The sequence below is a fragment of the Bos indicus x Bos taurus genome, chromosome 7, assembly GCF_003369695.1.
Source record: "Bos indicus x Bos taurus breed Angus x Brahman F1 hybrid chromosome 7, Bos_hybrid_MaternalHap_v2.0, whole genome shotgun sequence".
Taxonomy (NCBI): domain Eukaryota; kingdom Metazoa; phylum Chordata; class Mammalia; order Artiodactyla; family Bovidae; genus Bos; species Bos indicus x Bos taurus.
This window is the reverse complement of record NC_040082.1, coordinates 83,878,536-83,900,354: the sequence shown is the minus strand read 5'-3', so window position 1 is coordinate 83,900,354 and position 21,819 is coordinate 83,878,536. Positions and strand designations below refer to the sequence as shown.

The 21,819-nt window shown below is 40.9% G+C and overlaps 1 protein-coding gene across 1 annotated transcript in view; it reads right to left on the bottom strand.

The window, feature by feature from the left end:
* MEGF10 (multiple EGF like domains 10) overlaps positions 1–6,135 on the bottom strand; it is a 178,648-nt gene extending 172,513 nt beyond the window's left edge. The window contains exon 1 of the mRNA XM_027547016.1: positions 5,894–6,135. The gene's annotated coding sequence lies outside the window, so the exon portion shown is untranslated. The remainder of the gene's footprint in view (positions 1–5,893) is intronic.
* Positions 6,136–21,819: the final 15,684 nt, after the last annotated feature.

Sequence of the window (21,819 nt, the reverse complement as noted above, 5' to 3'; positions counted from 1 at the left end):
ACACCAGGCCCTCGCTACATCCAGCTTTAAACCGTCACTGCAGTTTTGTCATCTATTTTTTAAGGCGAATATCTTGGTACTTACACATAGTGTGTATCCCTATGTCCTATATACACCAAACACACATCTGATGGAGGCAAAATAAAACTCACTCTAATTACTTTCTCACAGAACAAAAGTCACATTTTATCACTGATTCCTTGTGCAAAAAAAAAAAGAAAAAAAATGAAGTATCCTTCACAAAATATCAGTGGGAGTAGATAATCGAAAGTTTTTGTCTTGATTGTAGAATTAATCCTCTAGACCCAAAACAAAGATTTCATACTTTTATTTTGTTCTGTGTGAAACAAACTAAATTTGTGGGGTTTTGATTTTCAATTTGCCATATTTTTTTTAAAAGACAAGCATGATCCTTTACTAGAAGGTATTTCAAAGACTCATCACAGGAATGATCATCTGTGGTGAGGTTCTAGAACTAAGCCAGTCTATGCAGCTCAGCCAGCTCGGACAGGATGTCAAGGACAAAGTGCTCAGTTCAGTTCAGTTCAGTTCAGTCGCTCAGTCATGTCTGACTCTTTGCGACCCCATGAATCGCAGCACGCCAGGCCTCCCTGTCCATCACCAGCTCCCAGAGTTCACTCAGACTCACGTCCAAAGAGTCAGTGATGCCATCCAGCTATCTCATCCTCTGTCATCCCCTTCTCCTCCTGCCCCCAATCCCTCCCAGCATCAGGGTCTTTTCCAATGAGTCAAGTCTTCTCGCATGAGGTGGCCAAAGTACTGGAGTTTTAGCTTTAGCAGTCACACTCTAGATGGGGCCTCCTTGCTCCCAATCCTGTGCACACATGTATCAAGATGAGGCTTTCTATACTGAAATACTGTGTTTCTTTGTCTTGGGAAGAGGGGGATGGTACCATTTATTGCCCTCTGAATAGGAAATTGAAGTGGTTAAAATGCTTTACATAGTTTCTTTATCTAGGAGTATAAATCATTGGAAATGAAATGAGAGGAAATCACTAGTAATGAACATCCATAATGACAGGATATATTATCACATTCACACTTTCCAGACTGGCTAATGGCACAAAGTATACGTCATCAAATAGAAGCCGCAGGGTGACCTGCAGTTTTACAAATAAAGTTGTATCAAGGAGAATAACATTGGTTTGCATCTTAGTTTTTCCTGATAGTATAAGAAATCCTTTTATTAAGTTCTATACATTCATCTTCTGCAAAAACTATTTTGAAAAGGAGAATGATTATAGTGAAAAATAATCTTAAATTGGGAAGAAAAGAGAGTTGAGATAAATATAAAATCTTGGGAAATTCAGAGAGAGGGAATAAATGAATGAATGAATAAATAAAGAGATTAGGAGATCAGTTAAGAGACTTATGAAAGTACAGCCAGATGCAAGCTTAAATTAAGGCAGAAAAAGTTCATACTGGAAACAATTGAAAAAGAAGACTTATCAACAGAAGCCAATGAGTCCTGTTTTAATTCTTAAAGCTAATATTTTTAATGAAATTCTGGGTACACATCCTTGACAAAATGAGAGCCAAGGCAGTTCTTAATATTGCTTTGTTTGAAGTCCAAAGAATTTGGACATTTGTAATTAATTCTTTGATGCTCCTACCTTCCTGCTCTATGTCAGTGGAAATCTCTTACATCAACCTATGAATGAACATTGCTTTGTTGTTTATTTTATGGTGGTGCTGCCCATGAGCTAAAAGTTCGGTTTTTGAAGCATCACCATCTTTGTCATGACCCTGCAATTTGTTCATTTGTTAAAATAGTATTACATATTTCCATTATTACAAAAAATGAGTGGGAAGTGAAAAAATTAAAAGCATAATCATAATTATAAGAAGACTTTGTCTCATAAACTTAATACGTGAAATGAAGATGGGAGTTATTAGGCATGCCCCAAATGGCAAATCTTTAGTCTGAATCAGGTACTTATTTAATTTGAACAAGTTAACTGGGACTCAAACAGGAGGAAATATCAAAATTAAAGAGCACTTAGAAAAAGAAAAAGAAGAAAACACTGAATAGTGTGTCTTAAGTGGCAAGATGTAATTAAAAATTTATAATATGTTTTTCTCTCTAGGCCCAGCATCCCCTATAACACGTAAGATTTTGCACAACCTTTGAACCTGTTTTTAGGACTGCATCCTATTCTACTTAAGTAAGAAAAACAATATTGAATGAGTCACCATGTTTCTGGTCAAATATTAAAACCAATGGAAAGGTGTTCTATAGACTAAAAAGCACAGGGTAAACCACTACAGCGCCCTGACATTCACAACCAAAACTATCTCAAAGGTGTGATAAATTCAGCTCTTGAATCATAATACGAATACAGTTTTGAACTTACAACATTAATTCAGGGGCATCTGGTGTTTCATAAATCTTCTTAGGATATTCTATCTTGTCCTTTTTCCACTTTATGTTATTAACTTTGTAGACTCTGTCTAGCCAAATTGTGAATTCGTGAATGGCTTGTCCACAGTCTGACTAACTCAAACCCTTGGTGTGTCAATCAAAAGTCAAATGCATTCATTCATTCATTCATTCATTCATCCTTCCTCCACATTCTTTAGGTATTTTTTAGGAAATTACTATGTGCCAGTCATTTGGATAGAGGCTCAGAATAAGGAATGATAAACTCACCAATCAGTTGGAAAATAATTCAGGTAACAGAGTTGACACAGTATGAGAGATGCTATATTAAAATTATCCACAAAGCAGAATATGAATCACATGAGATACCACTGTTTATGTAAAATAACTAGGAAAAGCTCCACAGGAAACGTCTTAATTAAACTGCATCTTGAAGGATGAGTAGGTAGTAAGAAGTTAGTTAGACCAAAAAGAGGAGAAAAGACATTTCCTGCAGAGGGAAAAGCATACACAGCAAGGAGTGAATGAGGCAATGCATTCTTTAAGAAATAGTAACAAGATCAACATCAATGGGGCCGAAAGGCTGAAGCACAGGGTAGCAGAGAAGTAACCTAAGAAGATGATGCCAAGTTGGTCTTATGTATGGTATTAAGAGGTTAGGCTTTATGCCATAAGTCAGTGTTTCTCCAAATGTGATTTGAGGTCACCTCTATAAGATTCATTTGGGGATCTGCTCAAAAGCAGATTTCTGGCCCTTACATGTGGGGTGAAGCTCCAGAATCTGCATTTTTCAATAAGTACCCAGGTGACACTGACGACACCATCTGAGGACTTGCCAAAGATTATTAAATAAGGAAATGACACGATCAGATGTGTATTTTACAAATACTCTATTAAACAATCATGAGGAAAGTAAATCGGCGGTTGCTAAATGAGCACGTGCAAGCTTGGGTTAGTATTAGAACCATCTGGGGAACTTGTAAAACTGCAGACTTTTCACATCTCACCCAGGACTTACTGCACCTGAATCCAAGAGGAGGGAGCACGGATTTATATTCGGTAGAAATACATGAAATCACAATTTTACCAGGGTCAAAAATGGTCAAATTTTAGCAGTTTCTCACAGGTCCATCTAATACTTTTAACAAGTCCTCCTCTATGTTTTTGATATACATCTGAGAATAGCTGATGAAATACAAGCAGAGTCAAATGCTTTTCTTTTTTTATTAGCAGTGTCATTATTCACTTTGACTGACATGGAATGAAGTAAGTGACATAACTTATGAACCTAAAACAAAAGTTAAAAGAAAAAGAGGATATTCAAAAAACAACCACCAATGAACTAAGGCAGCTAATTTAAGGATGTTAGAGCCAGAGGAACACCAGAGATTACCCAGTTCTTTCCCTATCTCCCCACACATGATGAAGCTAATGGGAAAAGTGCCCTTCTAGAGGTTTATATTGCATATTTTGTTCAATCCCTCAGTGATATAAGCTTTTCATTTTAACAGGTATTGAAATCATTAGAGCTAAAAAGTGTTAGAGACTTAATTTATAGAGTAATAATGCCACATGAAGTTCTAAACGTGTTTGTGTGTGTGTGTGTCTGGGGAGGGGGTAGGCATAAAGCAAATACTTGTGCTTTTCCATTTCTAAAATGAAGCACACAAATTTAAATAATATAGAACCTAGAACAGTGCTTGAACTGTAATAGATGCTTGATAAATATTTATTGAACAAATGATTTGACACTCTTAAAAAAAATAGGTTTAAGGATGCATAGTAATCCAACAAGTTTCTAAGGCACTATAGTTTACAGGTTGTAAACTGAGTGTACACCTCCCACCTGCTAACCTGTACCAAGCACCTTTTGACACTCAACCATGACCCGTCCTCTACAAACCCCAGCCCTGCAATTTGCACCTTTCCTCTAAACAAGCCCCAGCAGGAAGCAATACAAAGACCATGTCGGAGCAAAGTTTGACAATGCATCACATTCTAGGTGGGAATGAAGCCTACATGAGCACAGTTTTCAAAGTTCATCCAAACAGAAAGAATGGCTAACACTTACTGATAACTAACAAAAACTATATCATCACTATACGAGTTAACACTGTTAGAATAATAATGATGATGATGATGCTAATAACAGCTAATATGTGCTTACTATTGCCAGGCATGTTAGCATTCCACACACACATTAACTTATTTAATCCTTTGAACTGCCCTCTGGTATGAGCATTGTTATGATTTTTCTGACTTTGCAGCTGAGGAGAGAAAGGTTAAGTAATACCCCAAATCATACAACTGGATAGTGGCAGAGTTAGTGGTTTCCCCCAGGCCCCCAGGTCCCAGAGCATCCCCTCTATTGAACACTCTGACCTCAGAGCAGCACAGCAAAAAGTACCCTGCAAGCTGACCTCTTGGAGTGTTCACATCAGAAAAATGATCCGGTCTTTTCATCCATAAGAAGTGAAACATCACATACAGTGAAGACTATACACAAAGTGAGGCTCAGAATATAAAGGAGAAAGGCCAGGGAAGCCCATTTTAGGAATAATAAAATCTCAAACTTTAACTCTCCCTGAAGAATTTGGATTCTCCTGTGGGGATATTTTCTAAAGAAGTATCAAAGTTGTCACTACATTTCATTTACTCCGTGGTATCACTCATTTCCAGAAAGAAAGACAAAATACTTTCTTAAACCAGGGCTAAAAGTCCTAGATCCAAGGAATTAAAAAGACCAACAGGAGATAGCTCTTTGCATAGTAACTATACTGGAGGAGGAAATGGCATCCCACTCCAGTACTCTTGTCTGAAGAATCCCATGGACAGAGGAGCCTGGCGGGCTACCTTTCATGGAGCGGCAAAAGAGTCAGACACGACTGAGCCACTAACACTTTCACACATGGCTGGAAGAACCGCCCTTCCCAACATCCCCTGAGGTACCAGGTATTCAAACAGGTAAGAGAGGCCTTCAGTCACCCAGCCTGTGATCCTGATGCCCCCTAAAAGACCGTGAGAACACAGGAGGAGGGAACATTCCACTCCGACCACACAATCTGAATAGCAAGTCCTGGAGAAAAAGAAGTTTAGAAAACAAGATCCCAGAGGACAAGCAAAGTGGACCTGACAGCAAGGACCCCGCCAAAACTGTTTCATTCCCAGTCTCCCCAAATCTCCCTACACACATCTATGACACTGGTCAACAGAGAACCAACACAAACAAGGAAATACAAAGGCAGAAATTATGCAAAATAAGATGCGTAAGGGGGGCATCTCACGAAAAATACTCCAAGAAGTTCTACCCAGCTCCCGGTACAAGACCAAATCCAAACACTAACAATAAACCCTGGAAACCAGTAAACAAGCCAGACCGAGCCCATCTTGCCCCACCTCACGGGGCACCCGGGGTATCCTGGCTAAGGAAAATCTGCCCCCAATCCGGCCAAGGTCCGGCGGCTGCCAGAAGGGAGTTTGCCCAACTCTTACCCGAGATCCTGAGATTCACAGCCCAACACTTTCCCCCGGGTTTTGACGCAGCGCCAGCGGAGAAACAGAATCTGTTCCAAAAGGCGCAGCTCGGTTCCGAGCAGCGTCCCCAAAAGAGCGATACTTCGGAGTCTTGGTTCAGGCTTAGAGGCTCGGGAACGAAGACGGGTCTGAGTGCGTTTCCAGACCCCCGGTTTCGCGCACCGAGAAAGTACTCGCTGCAAACTTGAGTCAGGTTTTCTCCGTCTGGCCCGAGATGCTGAAGGAGGAGGGGAGTAACCCGAGCCTGGCGCGGGATGCGAGCAGTTGCCGCTGCTGCAGCTGCTGCCGCCGGGACAGAGACTGCTGGGGGGCGGGGGTCTCTGGGCGCGGCGGGCAGTCCTTAGTGTGATCTGCAGGATCCTCCCGGCCCAGTTCCTGCGCCCCGATCGCGGGTTGTCCCTGTCCTGAGCGGCTTCCACCGCCCGAAGAGACTGCGCCAATAGTCTGGCTACTAAACTGGCACACCTTGGGGTTACCTCGTGGGGTTTACCAAGGGGTAGCGGAGAGAGTGCCCGTCTGAGTCCCAATTCACTCTCAGGGCCCCAGTGTCAAAGTCCCCAGAGGTTCTGGAGCCCCTGTGAAGATTGGGGGGAGTGGGGACAGCACCCGAGCAACCAGCAGGAGGGGATGGCACGTCCCCAGCGGTGCCAGGGAGGGAGCGCAACCGCGGGACATAGAAGGGAGGAGTGACCTAGCGGTACAAAAGTGTTCGCTGCAGCAACAAAGTGGTTGGAGAGGTGGGGCGTGGGGTGAGAGAGTCCGATTTACGGAGGCGGAGCGGAGAGAGAACTCCACGAGCCAGCAGCAAAATCCCTCCAGGCCAGCTAAGACTTCCCGGGCGGAGATTTCTTGGGGAATGGCTCCCTCTGCCGACTCTCCAGGGAGACCCCAGGAGACCCAAAGACGAAAAGCGATAAGGATGAAAAGGCTTTTCCCTATCTGGGTATTTGGGGAGACACGAATTTTGGAATCTCCTTCTCTGATCACCATCCTCTTTCTTAGGAAACAATTAACCTGCATGAGAATGACATGAGAAGATACACACTTCTTATCCACGGAAAGTTGTTAGCTTTTTCTTTTTTCAATATTAAGCTGAATTCTATCCTCTCCACTCCCCAAAAGACTTGTGCTCCATATTCACACCAGATGAGGCACTCCTGTTCCTTACATTAATATAAACTCTTTCTTTTTAGAGAGACCTCAAAAGCGTATGCAACCCCAGTCAGTAACAGTACAGAGCAAACAGTCCATGCTCAAAGTTATACTTGAATGGAATGAATGAGCATGTATATTTGAAGCCCTTCACTATTCTCCTTGGTAACCCCTGGAAATAAACAGTGGAAGACTGTTTCTGTTTGTATGTTTACCAGATAACATCACCCTTTCTTCTGGTTAACAGTACCTTCCTTCCTTTTTCTTGAGGCACCACCCCTGCCACATTTAGGGCATTCTGGATGGGAAGGTCATTCAGGATGGTCCAGCTTTTCTGAGTCCAAGGATGGGCACCTGACCTAAGCTAGTCCCCTCAGACCTTCTCTTCCAGGAATACTAACTTTGGCCAGAGCAGCACAAGGAGGAATAAATCTAGTGCTGATTGATCCATATGACAGTGTTCTAGAGACTGGCCATTAGGTCATGCCATTTGTACCCCAAAGCTCCCTGCTTTATATTTTATGAAACCTGGTTACTCCACTTCCTTTGATTTTTTAATTAACTTTATTGAGATATGATTTACATTCAATATATTGCTGTCATATCAAAGATAGAGTTTGAGAAGTTTTGAATAATGTACACACCCATGGAACCACAACTACAGTCAAGATAATGAACAATCATTCCCAGAAACTTCTCTTTTACCCCCTTTGAATTCAGTTACCGACCTCATTTTATCCCTGACCCACTCAACTGCTTTCTGTAGCTATAGATTCGTCTTTCTTGCCATTGTAGAAGATCCTTCTACAATGGAATCATGTAATATGTATTCCTTTATGTCTGACTTCTTCACTCAGCATAATGTTTCTGAAATTCATCAAAACAGTTTGTAAAAGTAGGTTGCTTTCTCTTTATTGGTGAGTATTATTCCATTGTATGGATATACTGCCATTTGCCCAGCCACCAAATGTTTTCAATTTAGGTTTATAATAAGTAAAGCAGCTAGGAACTTCCATGTAAGTCTTTTTCATGGGAGTGGAATTACTGGATTATATAGTGTGTGTTTACATATATAATAGAGATTAACTGTTTTCCAAGGTTCCCAATAGCAATGTATGACAGTTGCTCCACATTATCATCAACACTTGATATTGTCTGTCTTTTTATTTTAACCATTCCATTGAGTATATAGTAGTGTCTCATTACGGCTTTAATTTGCATTTCCCTAATGACTAATGATCTTCCCAGGTGGCAAAGTGGTAAAGAATCTGCCAATGCAGAAGATGCAAGAGACGGGGGGTTTAAACCCTGGGTCAGAAAGACCTCCTGGGGGTAGGAAACGGCAATGCAATCCAGTATTCTAGCCTGGGAAATCCCATGGACAGAGGAGCCTGGCAGGCTATATTCCATGGGGTCGCAAAGAGTCTAACATGACTTAGAGACTAAATAAGAACAAAAAATGACTAATGATGGTGAACAAAGATGTTTGCCACCTCTTCATGTGCTTGCATTCCATTAGTTCTTTGATGAAGTATCCAAAGTTTCTTGTCCAATTTGTAAGCAGATCATTTGTCTTCTTGTTATTGGGTTGTATGAATTCACATATTCTGAAAATCAGGTATTTGTCACATATGTGTATAACAAATATACTGTTTCAGTTTGTCTCTTGCCTTTTAATTTCTCAATCTTTCTTTCAAGCAACATAATTTTTTTTACAAAGTCTAATTTATCAGTTTTTTTTTTTACAGCTGTGTTTTCCATGTTTTATCTAAGAGATCTTTGCTTACCCCAAGGTCATGAAGATTTTCTCCCACTATTTCTTCCAAAATTTATAATTTAAGCTGTTATGTTTAGGTCTGCTCCATCTACTTCTGCTTCATTGACTACCCTACAGCCTTTGGCTATGTGGATCACAACAAACTATGAAAATTCATAAAGAGACAGGAACACCAGACCACCTTACCTGACTCCTGAGAAACCTGTATGTTGGTCAAGAAGCAGCATTTAGAGCTAAACATGGAACAATGGACTGATTCAAAACTGGGAAAGGAGTACATCAAGGCTGTATATTGTCACCCTGCTTATTTAACTTCTATGCACAGTACATTATGCAAAATGCCAGGCTGAATGAAGCACAAGCTGGAATCAAGATTGCCAGGAGAAATATCAACAACCTCACATATGTAGATGATACCACCTTGATGTCAGAAAGTAAAGAGGAATTGAAGAGCTTCTTGATGAGGGTGAGAGAGTAAAAAAGCTGGCTTAAAACTCAATATTCAAAAAACTAAGATCAGGGCACCTGGTCCTATCACTTTATGGCAAATAGATGGGGAAACAATGGAAACAGTGAGACTTTATTTTCTTGGGCTCCAAAATCACTGAAGATGGTGACTGCAGCCATTAAATTAAAAGACACTTGCTCCTTGGAAGAAAAGCTATGACAAACCTAGACTGAATATTCAAATGCAAAGACATCACTTTACCGACAAAGGTCCATCTAGTCAAAGCTATGCTTTTTCCAGTAGTCATGTATAGATGTGAGAATTGGACCATAAAGAAGGCTGAGTGCCGAAGAATTGATGCTTTCAAACTGTGGTGTTGGAAAAGACTCTTGAGAGTCCTTTGGACTGCAAGGAGATCAAATCAGTCCATCCTAAGGGAAATCACCCCTGAATATTGATTAGAATGACTGATACTGAAGCGGAAGCTCTACTACTTTGGCCACCCGATGTGAAGAACCAACTCATTGGAAAAGACCCTGATGCTGAGAAAGATTGAAGGCAAAAGCAGAAGGGGGAGGCAAAGGATAAGATCGTTAGATAGCATTACTGACTTAATGGACATGAATCTGAACGAACTCCAGAAAACAGTAAAGGACAGGGAAGCCTGGCATACTGCAGTCCATGAGGTCACAGACAGCTGGACACTACTTAGTGAAGGAACAACTACAACATAATAAGACTTTGATTTCCAACTTCGCTTTTTTCCCAAGATTTGCTTCGCTTTCCTAAATTTGGGTTTTTTTTTTAAATCTCCTACGTGAATTGCAGAATTAGCTTGTCAGTGTTTAAAAACTCACTTTAATTGATAATGCCTTGAATATACTGATAACTTCAAGGAGAACTGACATGTTAGTTGAATCTTCCAATTATAAACATGTTGTATCGCTCCATTAATTTAGATCATTTTTAACATCTCTCAGCAATATTTTAGTTTTCAGCATGCCAGTTTTTCACATATTTTAAAAAATTTATCCCTAAATATTTTTAAACTTTTGGTGCTACTGTCAACAGACTTGTTTTTGAATTTCAATTTTTAACTGTTTGTTGCTAACATGGAAAAATACAATGAAATTTTGTACAATAGCTTCATATGTCGCCACCTGACTAAGTTTACTGATTAGTTCTAGCAGTTTTTCTAAAATTCTTTAGGATTTCCTACATACAAATAAATACAATTTTGCTACTTTTATTTCTCTTTCTTGCTTTATCGCTCTGGATAGGATGCCCAGGACAATGTTGAATAAGATGTTACTGATGATAAAAGTTAAAATCTTTGCCTTGTTCTCCGTCTTAGAGCAAAAATAAACAGTCTTTCACCAGGAAGTAGGATGTTAGCTGTAGGCTTTTCATAGACACCCTTTATTGATTGAAAAATCCCTTCACTAAAAGTTTCTACCATAAATGACTGTTGAATTTCATCAAATGTTTTTTCTGCATTAATTGAAATGACTGTATGGTTTTCCTCCTTTTTCTCGTTAATTGAATTGATTGTCAAAAGTGCCCTTTGCCTTGCTGGGTTAAAGCCTACTTGGCCGATGTGTATGACAGGTTTTGTGTACTATTGGATTTGATTTGCTAACATTTTGTTCAGGTGTGTCTATATTCAGAAAGAATATTGGTCTATATTTTTATTTTCTTGTGACTCTTTGTCAGGCAAGAGATTCATTAAAATTTTTATCTATTCAATGGACCTCATAGCCCCATTTTAGCATAGTGATGAATGTCCTGCAGCCCTCTCTGTTAAAGATAGTGCCCTGAAGGTCTTCTGCTTGTATCATCCCTCTAAAGCCTCCTGCCCACACTGGTTCTCCAATTGCCTCTTTCGTCATGGACTACAGTCATGGGCTTTAGTCATGGGTTACAGCCCATGGGGTCACAAAAGAGTCGGACACAACTTAGCAGCTAAAACAACAACAGTATGGGCATGCAGGAAGAGTAGTATTTCTATGGGAACACTTTGGACCACAATGAGCCACATAGGGACCTGGAGAGTGAGCAGCAGCTCAGCAGATGCTTTCTAGTTCACAGGCAAGCACTGCAGGGAGTTGTAGAGGGTACAGCACTGACATCTCCTGCATTAGCAGGAATTCTTTACCACTGAGCCACCAGGGAAGCCCCACCTGTCACTAATTACCAGTGTTTTACCAGCACAGCAGAGGGCTGCCTTCTGATGGCTTAGAGATGGTAGAATAGCTCCAGCCTGGGCAAACCAGCAAACTTCTGTGCTCACCAGAGGATTGAACTATACCTTCTCCAATGAGGTCTGAACCCCTTCCAGTTTTGTTCTTTCTTAAGCACTTTGTCAGCCCTAGAACACCATCCAGAATTGTATCTAATAGTCACTTTTTACCAGAGTGAATAATTCGTTACATGAACTACCCCAACTCCGTTTAACCCACTGTGGTTTCTATCTCTTAACTGGACCCAGACATTATTGGGCTTACCTGGTAACTCAGCTGGTAAAGAATCCAACTTCAGTGCAGGAGACCCCAGTTCTATTTCTTGGTTAGGAAGATCCCCTGGAAAAGGGATAGGCTACTCACTCCAGTATTCTTGGGCTTCCCTGGTGGCTCAGTTGGTAAAGAATTCACCTACCATGTGGGAGACCTGAGTTTGATCCCTGGGTTGGGAAGATACCCGAGAGAAGGGAACAGCTACTCACTCCAGTATTCTGGCCTAGAGAATTCCATGGACAGAGGAGCTTGGCAGGCTACAGTCCATGGGGTCACAAAGAGTCAGACATGGCTGAGCAACTTTCGCTTCCACTTGGTACATTATAAGGTGTGAACTTTCTGGGATCTCTACTGAATGTCCCCAGATGTTCACTGAAGACCATTCACCCTTCACTCTGTTTATGAGTCCCTCAAGGCCTCTGGGAATTGTTCAGCTTACAGCTTCTTGATGGGTGTGTACCTGTCTTATACAGTCTCACCCTAATCATCCTGGATTATTATTCAGCAACAGAAGGACCCTGTGCAAGTTTATGGAGGTTTCTCTTGGTTTAATTCTCTCCTCTTTAGTACACTGCTCTCCAAATTCCAGCCACCGCAGCCTCTGAATTCCAGTGTCTGTCTCCTGTGCTCACCTGCACTGTGCTCCAGGAAATACCTCTGGTCAGAAAGCCAGAGTGGTTCCAGGGTTCACCTCATTTGCTTATTTTTCCTTTGGGACCACAATCTTCTTGCCCAGTGTCTAAAAAGAACTGTTTTCACTTCAGTTGTTCAAAGCAGGATCCTAAGACCAGTCTAGTTAACCGTTTAAGGACAGAAAAATTCTTTGCCTTTGATTTCTAGGAGCTACTCTTTGAACAAATTACTTCGCATGTTTGGTATGTTTTTATTTATTTTCCTTGAGGTGGATAGACTTGGTTTCTGTTGCTTGAGAACTCTGGGCAATACACATGTGGTAGCCAAAATGAACACATAAAGCATTTCAGATAAAGCCTGAACAACCTGGATTAGAGTGAAACTTTTAGTACCTTTATTCTGAATACCATAAGCATTATTCATATAAGATTAAATGGGGTTTTTAATTGGTGACTATACTATTCTGTCAACTATACTATAGAGTTTAGAATCTACTGAAACTTCAATTATTCTTCATGGTTGTTATTAAGTCTGACTTTTTAAAATATTATTTATATAATTAGTTGTAGCTTTCATAGTAATTTTATAGAACTATTCATTTAGCCCTATGAAATTCTATTTTTCTATATGCAGTCCATTTTAGAACTTGTTGATATCTTGGAGGAGCTAATTCTTATCCTACTATACTGGCTAGGGAGTTCAAAATCAATATATTTGAAGTTTGATCAGCAGGCCACAAAGCTCTTGAGCAAATACCTATTAAACATGTGGAAGCAGGTGAAAGTCAAAGGCATATTCTGACAAGGACTTCATTTTCCATTTACAGTTCTTTTCATCCCATAGTACAGTCATTTAACCACTTACAAACACTACAGCTCTATTACATCAGCCCACATTCTTCATCTGACCCACAAGGATGTCATGGGATACTTTTTTCAATTATCTCATAAATCCAAATGTATTCTCATTCCTTCAGTTTACCTGTCTGATAATATTTCCAGTAAAGAAAGTGAAGTCAGCCTAGCAGGTCTGCTTCTTAGCGAACAAGGTTGACTTCTTATAGCCATGGCCTCCTCTCTGTAGTGCTCTCAATCATGTCTTCAAATCTATGATTTAAAAGCTTTCTTAGTGACAACAATCTACTTGTGTTCGCAGAACACACCTCCCAGTGGCTGACAGTCAGGCCTCCCAGTGGACGGCTGGTAGCTTCTGCTTCCCTCTGATTTGTTTCGAGCCTTGGCTGCCATTTTCCTATCTGCTCACTGCCCCCCACCCCATATAGGTTACCATTCAATACTCTGGATGAGGCTAAAGAGAAGTGGGTCTCTTTGGTAGCATCCTTCTCAGCTGGGAAGTGGGGCACTCCCTCACAAACTCTCTCTCTCAAGGGAGTAATTATGGGCTCCTTTGGCACTGAGCTGCTGCAGAGGGAAGGGTGACATGGATAACGTTTAACATTTCTCTTATCTTTTCCAATGAGTCCAGTCTTGGGTTATTTTTTCCTCCAGTGGTGTGTTAGAACTTCCCCCACTGGACACTTGGAATTTTCCAAAAGCTTGCTCAAAAGTGGGTGACTGACAAAGGCAGTATTCTCCAGGGGCTCTTGGACCTCAGCTAAGAGGAACTGAATTGGTTCATGGGCCACTTTACAGTCGGCAGCCCAGAGCAAGGTCGGTATGCCTAGTACCTGATGCACAGGTGGGCGAGACTCCTCCCAGATCCTTTGGTGTTTGATAATAGCTCCCACAGCTTCTGCGGCCACTTTTGTCTATGAACTGGAGCCAAATTGTTGTTGGGAGGTGGGAATATAATAAAGGGAACCTTACTGAGCTATCTCCCCTATGTCACTCTCTCCAACTTTTTTTTTTTACTGTGATCCACAGGAAGAAGTACATTTTTTATCATAATCAAATTCATATTTTAATAGGTATATGATCAGAACAAGTTTCATCAAACAACACTTACTATATGTAATGTCCTCTGATATTCTCTATACTCTAGTGCTCCTCAAATGTCAATGTACATGTTAAACAGCTAGGGATTTTGTTAACATGTAATTCTGATCCGGTATCTGGGGTGGAGCCTACATTTTAACAAACTCCTAAGGTGATATGCATGTCTCTTGGGTGCACCTTGAGTAGCTAAGCTCTTTTTCACTTTATTTTGTTTTATTTAAGTACTAAATCACTCTTCAAACTTTCGAGTGTATCTGGACTATCAATCTGTAAAAGCACTGCTGGTATATTTCCAGCTGTGACACTATGCTTGGAGAAGCTCTTGAATCAACAACATGGCTATCTAGGATATTCCTGCAAAAGTCTATGTGTGATGTGGTATCATGCTTGGAAGGCTTTCAACAGAAAACAACAGCATCTTCCATATAGTAAGGCCAGAAAGTGACTGAAGTAAAGAGATTGACATCTTCCTGACCTTGCTTTTTAAAACTGTAACATTTGACACAATAAATAAATCTATTCCAATTGGGAATATATAAATCTAACTGCTATTCATAATAAGGATCTTCATAACTGTATATGAAAAGAAAATTACATAGATGACCAAAAGTGACCATGGCAATGAGACAAATACCAGGAAAAAAGAAAAAAAAATCCCTGTGGTGTATGTGATTTGCTAGTATGGGGTGATTTCCTTTAGTCTGCAGTTTATCAGTGTTCAATGCATCAGTCAAGGTTCTTATTTCAAGTAACAAATGTCAACTGTAACTTAATTAAAATAAAATTGGAAGAGGCTAAACTTGAATTCAAGTAGGACTTCCTCTAGAGGGTCCCAAAGACTCAGAGCAGAAACAGCCTGGTCATGCTATATTCCGCCTGGATTCATGAACTTGAATAATTTTTTACTGAGTCTTCACACCACACTCTCAAGATCACAGTCACCAGAGAGAGCATCCATTGGCTGAACTTGGGTTTTGCATTCCCTCTTGCCAGACCTGGGATAAAATGAAGTATTATCCCATGAACATCCTTCTATGGGAGAAGGATGATTTGATATACCATTCCTCTAAGAGTATAAAAAGGTAGGGAGAGGAAATGTCCCAAAAGTAAATCAGCGTGCCATTGTAAAGAGGAAATAGGTGCTGAACCACAAATAAACTCCATATGACAAGGACTTCCCTGGTGGTCCAGTGGCTAAGACTCCATGCTCCCAGTGCAGGGGGCCTGGGTTCCATCCCTGGTCGGAGAACGAGATCCCATGTGCACACGCCATAACTAAAAATTCTGCATGCGAAAATGAAGACCGTCACAGTCAAATTAGTTAATTAAAAAAAAAAACTATACATGACGGAGCACTGTGAATCAGCAAGGGCACTTATTGCAAGTATAACAGGATGGTGAAGGAGGTTTTCCACTTGTTTGGGAATCGAATCTATAGTCTCAGACACAAAGAGAATAGAGGCTGACTGACACACACTTTAAAGGATGCATATAGACACAACCTTCATAAAACTTAATAATTTAAAAAAGACAAGCTCTGATAGCACTATCATGTACTACAACACACTCCCCTCCCCACCACACACACACACACACACACACACACACACAATGTCTATCCTTTTACCCCCATAGGAAAAAACTAAAGAATTCCAGAAGAGTTGGCAGAATTCCTGCTGTATGGAAGTTGCCACCCAAATGGTGACTTTTCTCCTCCCCATATTAGAGGGAAGGGAACTACTTCTTCCCTCCCTATGGCAAGTTAACTGAAGATGTAGGGGAAGGCAAGGAAAACAATCACAAGATGAGGAGTGCTGGCCAGAGGCGGAAGCTGGCATCTCCACCCCTAGGCAGACTTCTGCTTACATAGAGCAAGCAGCTCTCCCCACGTGTTAGAAGAGGAGGAAAGGTGTGGTCAAGGGACAACAGAGTGAAACTCCCACTCCCACTGCTTGATGATATGAGAATGCCAGGGAAATAATTAATCTTTAAAAAAGAATGCTCAGGTTCCCTTAGGGCCAAATGGATACCACGGGAGGGTAGCTAGACTTAAGCAATTTTGTCACAATCTAGCCTAAAAGGGTTGACTGCTAGTGGGAGGCTGCAGTGGAGGAGCAGGAGCTGAAAGCACAGAGGGCAGAAGAACTTGGGTTGTGAAGAATCACTCATGTTGGAGGCCTGGGCAACTGAGGCCTCTGCAAGGCTTCCTGAAGAGCCCATGCATGCACTCCACTTCTGCCATATCTAGATGTCTCCTCTGCAGGCCGAGGACTGACGATCCGATGTCAGTCCCTTCCTCAGTTCTGCCTCCAGGACCCAACACTCGGAAAGAGACAGCCAAGATGAACCCGAAAGATGAAGGAAGAGAAGGAAGGGGGAGATAAGCAAAGCACACCAAACCCCCCAGGGTGGGACCATCTGCACGACTGGTCACACCTGCACCAAGGGAGGGGAGGAGTGTGAAACTGGATGTGAGATTCGAGCTTACAGTGGACTATACTGTCCCCGGTGTTCCAAAACCTGAAAGTCTGAAATGCTACAGGAGCCGCGCAAGATGCTGTGAAAGGACAGAAAACAAGTCTCCATCAAAGCACACCTAGAGAAAGAAAATGAAGCGGTTTCATGCTAGGATCCCACTGAGCTCAGACTCTCCAGTAAACTGGTTACATGGCGAAAGAAACTGACTAATTTAAGCAGAAAAAGAATTTATTGAGAAGCTACTGGGGTGAGCTGGTGAGACGCCAGGCAGGTCAGAGGACTGGCTTGGGAAGGTGCCCAGGGATAGTGAGATTCCACACTCTGAGCTAAAATCACTTTGTGGAATTAGTCTCAGGAAGCCCTGCCCCAGTGCTGGATCCAGAGGTCTTTCCGCCAGTGCATCCAGAGCTAGACATCTACTGAGATCACTACTGCCTCTAGGAAAGCTGTTGCGTCCCCTGAGCTGTGGGGAAGAATTCTCCTTTGTCCCAGTTACCGAGTCAAAGTCCAGGGCAAATACCACAACCCAGTGGCAAAGGGGTCCGAAGAAGCAAGTATTTGTCCTTTGTGCTTCTATATCAAAAGAAAGGCTCTTCCTCTGATCAACTCTCACAAGCAGGATTGCTATTAGCCTCTACAGTGCTTTGTGCAAATGAAGAAAATGCATGCCTCCAGTTGACAAAATTAGAAAGAGTATTTCCTTTCTCCATTGCCTACATGCCACCATCAGGGCTTAGGGGACAGAGCACGCCTGGATTTTAGCCTCACTTGCCCTCTCTGCTGGGAGCCTGTGTGCAGAGCACAGGCTATACAGCTCTATGCAGTAACCCTGCTCATAAGGGGAATTGCTCTCAAACACAACAGCTGAGATGACAGGAATATAAAGGAAGATGTTCAGCTTAGAGGAAAATATGGTTAAGAGATAATGAGCACATAGCTTGATGAAGACCAGTAAAGAAATGTTATCATGGACCCCGGGCAAGTGAATAAAAACTAGGCAAAACTTGGACCTTCTTGAACAATCACTTAGTGTGAAACAACCACCATCAGTAGGAAAGTCTCTCTTCTTGCACCACGTGTGGAATTTGGCCTCCAATGAATGGAGGCACCCAGAGGTATGACCCAGGGTAGGCACATTCCAGTCATCACACAGAATTACTTGGAACCATTAAAAGTTTAAATAAGTACACTACATAAAGATTTACATCAACTCTCCTCCTCATTCATGAAGTAACTTTCTCATGCTTAACAAAACAGAGATTTATGAAAATGTTTCTATATTTTCATGTTAAAATGAACCATCATTTGTTCACAATTGCTACAATAATTCAGTCAAGTATTTGTGAAAGAAAAGGTGCATATCATTTTAAAGCTGCTTAATACTTACATCAAAAATTATCTTACCAAAATATGCATTATGAAATTAAAAGTAATATTAGTAAGTTATTCCCATTTTTATCCTGAAAACAGTAACAGTAAAGACAAACAAATTGACCAGACCATTCCATTTGACTAACTGAGGGGGAAAAGTAGATGCAATTTAATGAAATGACTGGACTAGAACACCTTCCTATATCAGCTTGATTTTACTGTGTGTGTGTACAGTCAGTGCTCTGGGTTGGTTGTTTTTTACAGATGCTACGTCTGGAGTTTTGACAATGAAGAAATGGATTGAAAGTCTATTTGTAGGAAATTGAAGACAATAGAAAGACAGGTATTTGACACAGAGTACTGACAAGTCTTTCCAATTTTGCTCTCAACTGCAGCAGAAAAGTGAGAGTAATTATTTAGGAATGCAGGATCAAAGGAAGGTTTTCTAGGGTAGAAGGAACTACAATGTTTGTGTATCCTGTTGAGAATGAGCCAGTGTGGGTGGGAAAATGGCTCACTGTCACTCAACACTATTTCTGAGCATTCTCGCTATTTCAGTCACCATCCATGGCCGTAATGCCTTCATCTTGCAAAACTAAGATTCTATACCTATTGAATAATAGTTCCCTATTCCTCTTTGCCCCTAGCCCCTGGCTGCCTCTATGAATATGACTACTCTAGTTATCTCACGGAAGTGGAATCATGCAGTATTTATTTGTCTTTTTGTGACTGGCTTATTTCACTTCGCATAATGTCTTCAAGGTTTATCCGTTTATAGGATGTGCCAGAATGTCCTTCCTTTTTAATGCTAATGATATTGCATTGTAGGTATCTACCATATTTCATTAACCATTCATCTGTGGATGGATGCTTCGGTTTCTTCCAATTTGGGGCTCTTGTAAATAATGCTACTATGAACATGGATTGACAAAAGTCACCTTAGAGACCCTGCATTCAATTTGGGAGCATAAATACCCAAAAGTGGGATTGCCAGATCATATGACAGTCCTATTTTTTACTTTTCTAAGAACTGCCATACTGTTCTCCATGCGGCTGTACCACTTTACAATTTCAACCAACAGTGCCCAAGGGTTCCAGTTTCTCCACATCCTGCTGACACTTCTTCCCTTGTTTCAAAAAAATAGCAGCCATTCTAATACGTGTGAGATGCTATCTCTCTGGGGTTTTGATTGGCCTTTCCCTAATGATTGGTTATACTGAGCATCTTTTCAGGTTCTTGGTCATTTGTATCTCGCTTTTGGAGAAATGTCTATTAAAGTTTTGTGCTCATTTTTTAATCAAGTTGTTTTTTAAGTTATAGGAGTTCTTTATATACTCTACTGCTTCTTGCCCACCTTGCTCTGGACACCTTGGCCTCCCTTCTTTACCTCAAACCCCAGCCGTGTTTCCACATTAGAGCCCTTGTTATTCTCTCTGCCTGGCATGTGTAGCTTGGTCCCTCATCTTATGTCTAACCCAAATTGTGCCTTCTCATAACTCATCCCTGCTGCCCTGACACATTTAATCTCCTTTAAAATGCTCTACTTTTTCTTTTTTATATATTGCTTTTACCTTCTAATAGCCTATATAATTTATTCATATTTTACGTATTCAAATATAAACTTCTCAAGGACAGGCCTCTTTGTCTATTTTCTTTACAGATATATTTCAAGCACCAAGTGGAGTCTTTGTGCATAATTAACTCCTCAAAAACAGTGAATATACTTTAAGCAAAAAAAAAAAATTTAACTTGGTAGAGGATTTTTACTTTCCACTTGGAAATTATCTCTTCTAAGTGGAAATTATTTTAAGATCAGAGGCTTTTGAACATGAATTTCCTTAATTCATTTAATAATTTGCCCAAACCACAGAGTTGCACAAATACGGCTCTTGGAAGATTTAGTCTTATCTCTCAGACTATAATAATTATCTTACTCTTGCTATAAAAGTCAAGAAAAGGAGGAGGAGATAAAGAATTAATTAATCAAGGCTTTTACTTTTCTGAAAACCCAGGGAATTTTTATCAGCTGCTTTGTTATTTACCTAGCATTACTCCCTGGAATATCAATATTCTATCCAGAGATTTACAGCCTTATATGGCCATGATGTATTCACACAAGTGAAGAGCAAGTGCCCTGAAAGAGTCATTGCTTATACTTCTTGTACATTAATTCACTTCGGAGCCTTCATATTCAGGAATATCAGTCACATTGAAACAACAGAAGACTGCTTTACTAAAATGCAGCGCCTTACAGCCTTTCTCATAATACACTAAGATGACAGTTACGATCATACAGCATCCTGGGATACACAAGGGAATTGGAGTCCTTGGCAAGGCTTCTGTGGCCACCTAGCCCTGCTCGGCAGCATCCGCAGGACTGGTTGACCCACCCGATAAGAAGCTCTTGCTAGGTTAGATGATGTTACAGGAAGTTAATTCTTACCAGTTGGTGGGTGAAACCAATTCTCTATTACAAACGTAATTTATAACGTCATATTGTTCTCCTCATCAAATATTCTAACAAATTTGTTTTCCTACATAGTCTACTTTCAAAATTTCAAATCAACAATGCTTTGAATTTTTTTCAATACTACCTTTTCTTTAAACTTATTTTTTTAATTGAAGGATAATTGCTTTAGAGAATTTTGTGGTTTTCTGTCATACATAACAAAAACCAGCCTTAGGTACATCCGTGTCCCCCCCTCCCAAACCTCTCTCCCATCTCCCTCCCCATCCCACCCTTCTAGATTGTCACAGAGCCCCTGTTTGAGTGCCCCAAGTCATACAGCAAATTCCCACTGACTATCTCTTTTACATATGGCATTGTAAGTTTCCATGTTACTTTCTCCATACATCTCACCCTCTCCCTCCTCCCCTCCCCCTGTGTCCATAGGTCTGTTCTCTATGTCTGTTTCTGCATTGCTGCCCTGCAAATAAATTCATCAGTACCATCTTTTTAGATTCCATATATATGCGTCAGTATATGATTTTTAAAATAAGTATTTGAATACTGTAGGAAAGCTCCTCACTCCTTCTGTTGGGTTTGTCTATTTGACATCCAGTCCACTGGAAAAATCTTTCTATCTCTTCCTTACATTGCAGAGGCTGTAAACCTGAGAAGTACATTTCTCTGATACCTTAGGCAGCAAAGTTTTGAATGCATATGTAGGCTCTATCTTACAGAAAAACTCAAGTATGATACTTGAAAGGCAGCAGGAAGGCCGGAGTCATTTTTCTTTGCTCTCTGGCAACAGTCAAAGGCATAGCAGGAGCCTTCTAAATGCGAATTTCTGGAGTGGCTTCTCTCTCCCCTGCTATTCCACTCATCTTGAAGCTACAAAGCACCAGGAGATGGATAGGAGTTTCTTTTCTTTTTTTTTAAATATTTATGTATTTATTTTTGGCTGTGTCAAGTCTTAGGTGCAACACACAGGCTCTCGTTGCAGTGCTTGGGTTTCTCTCTAGTTGTGGCACGTGGCTTACTGCCCCACATCATGCCCCTAAGCAGAGATCTTAGGTCCCTGGCCAGGGATCAAACCCATATCCCCTGCATTGA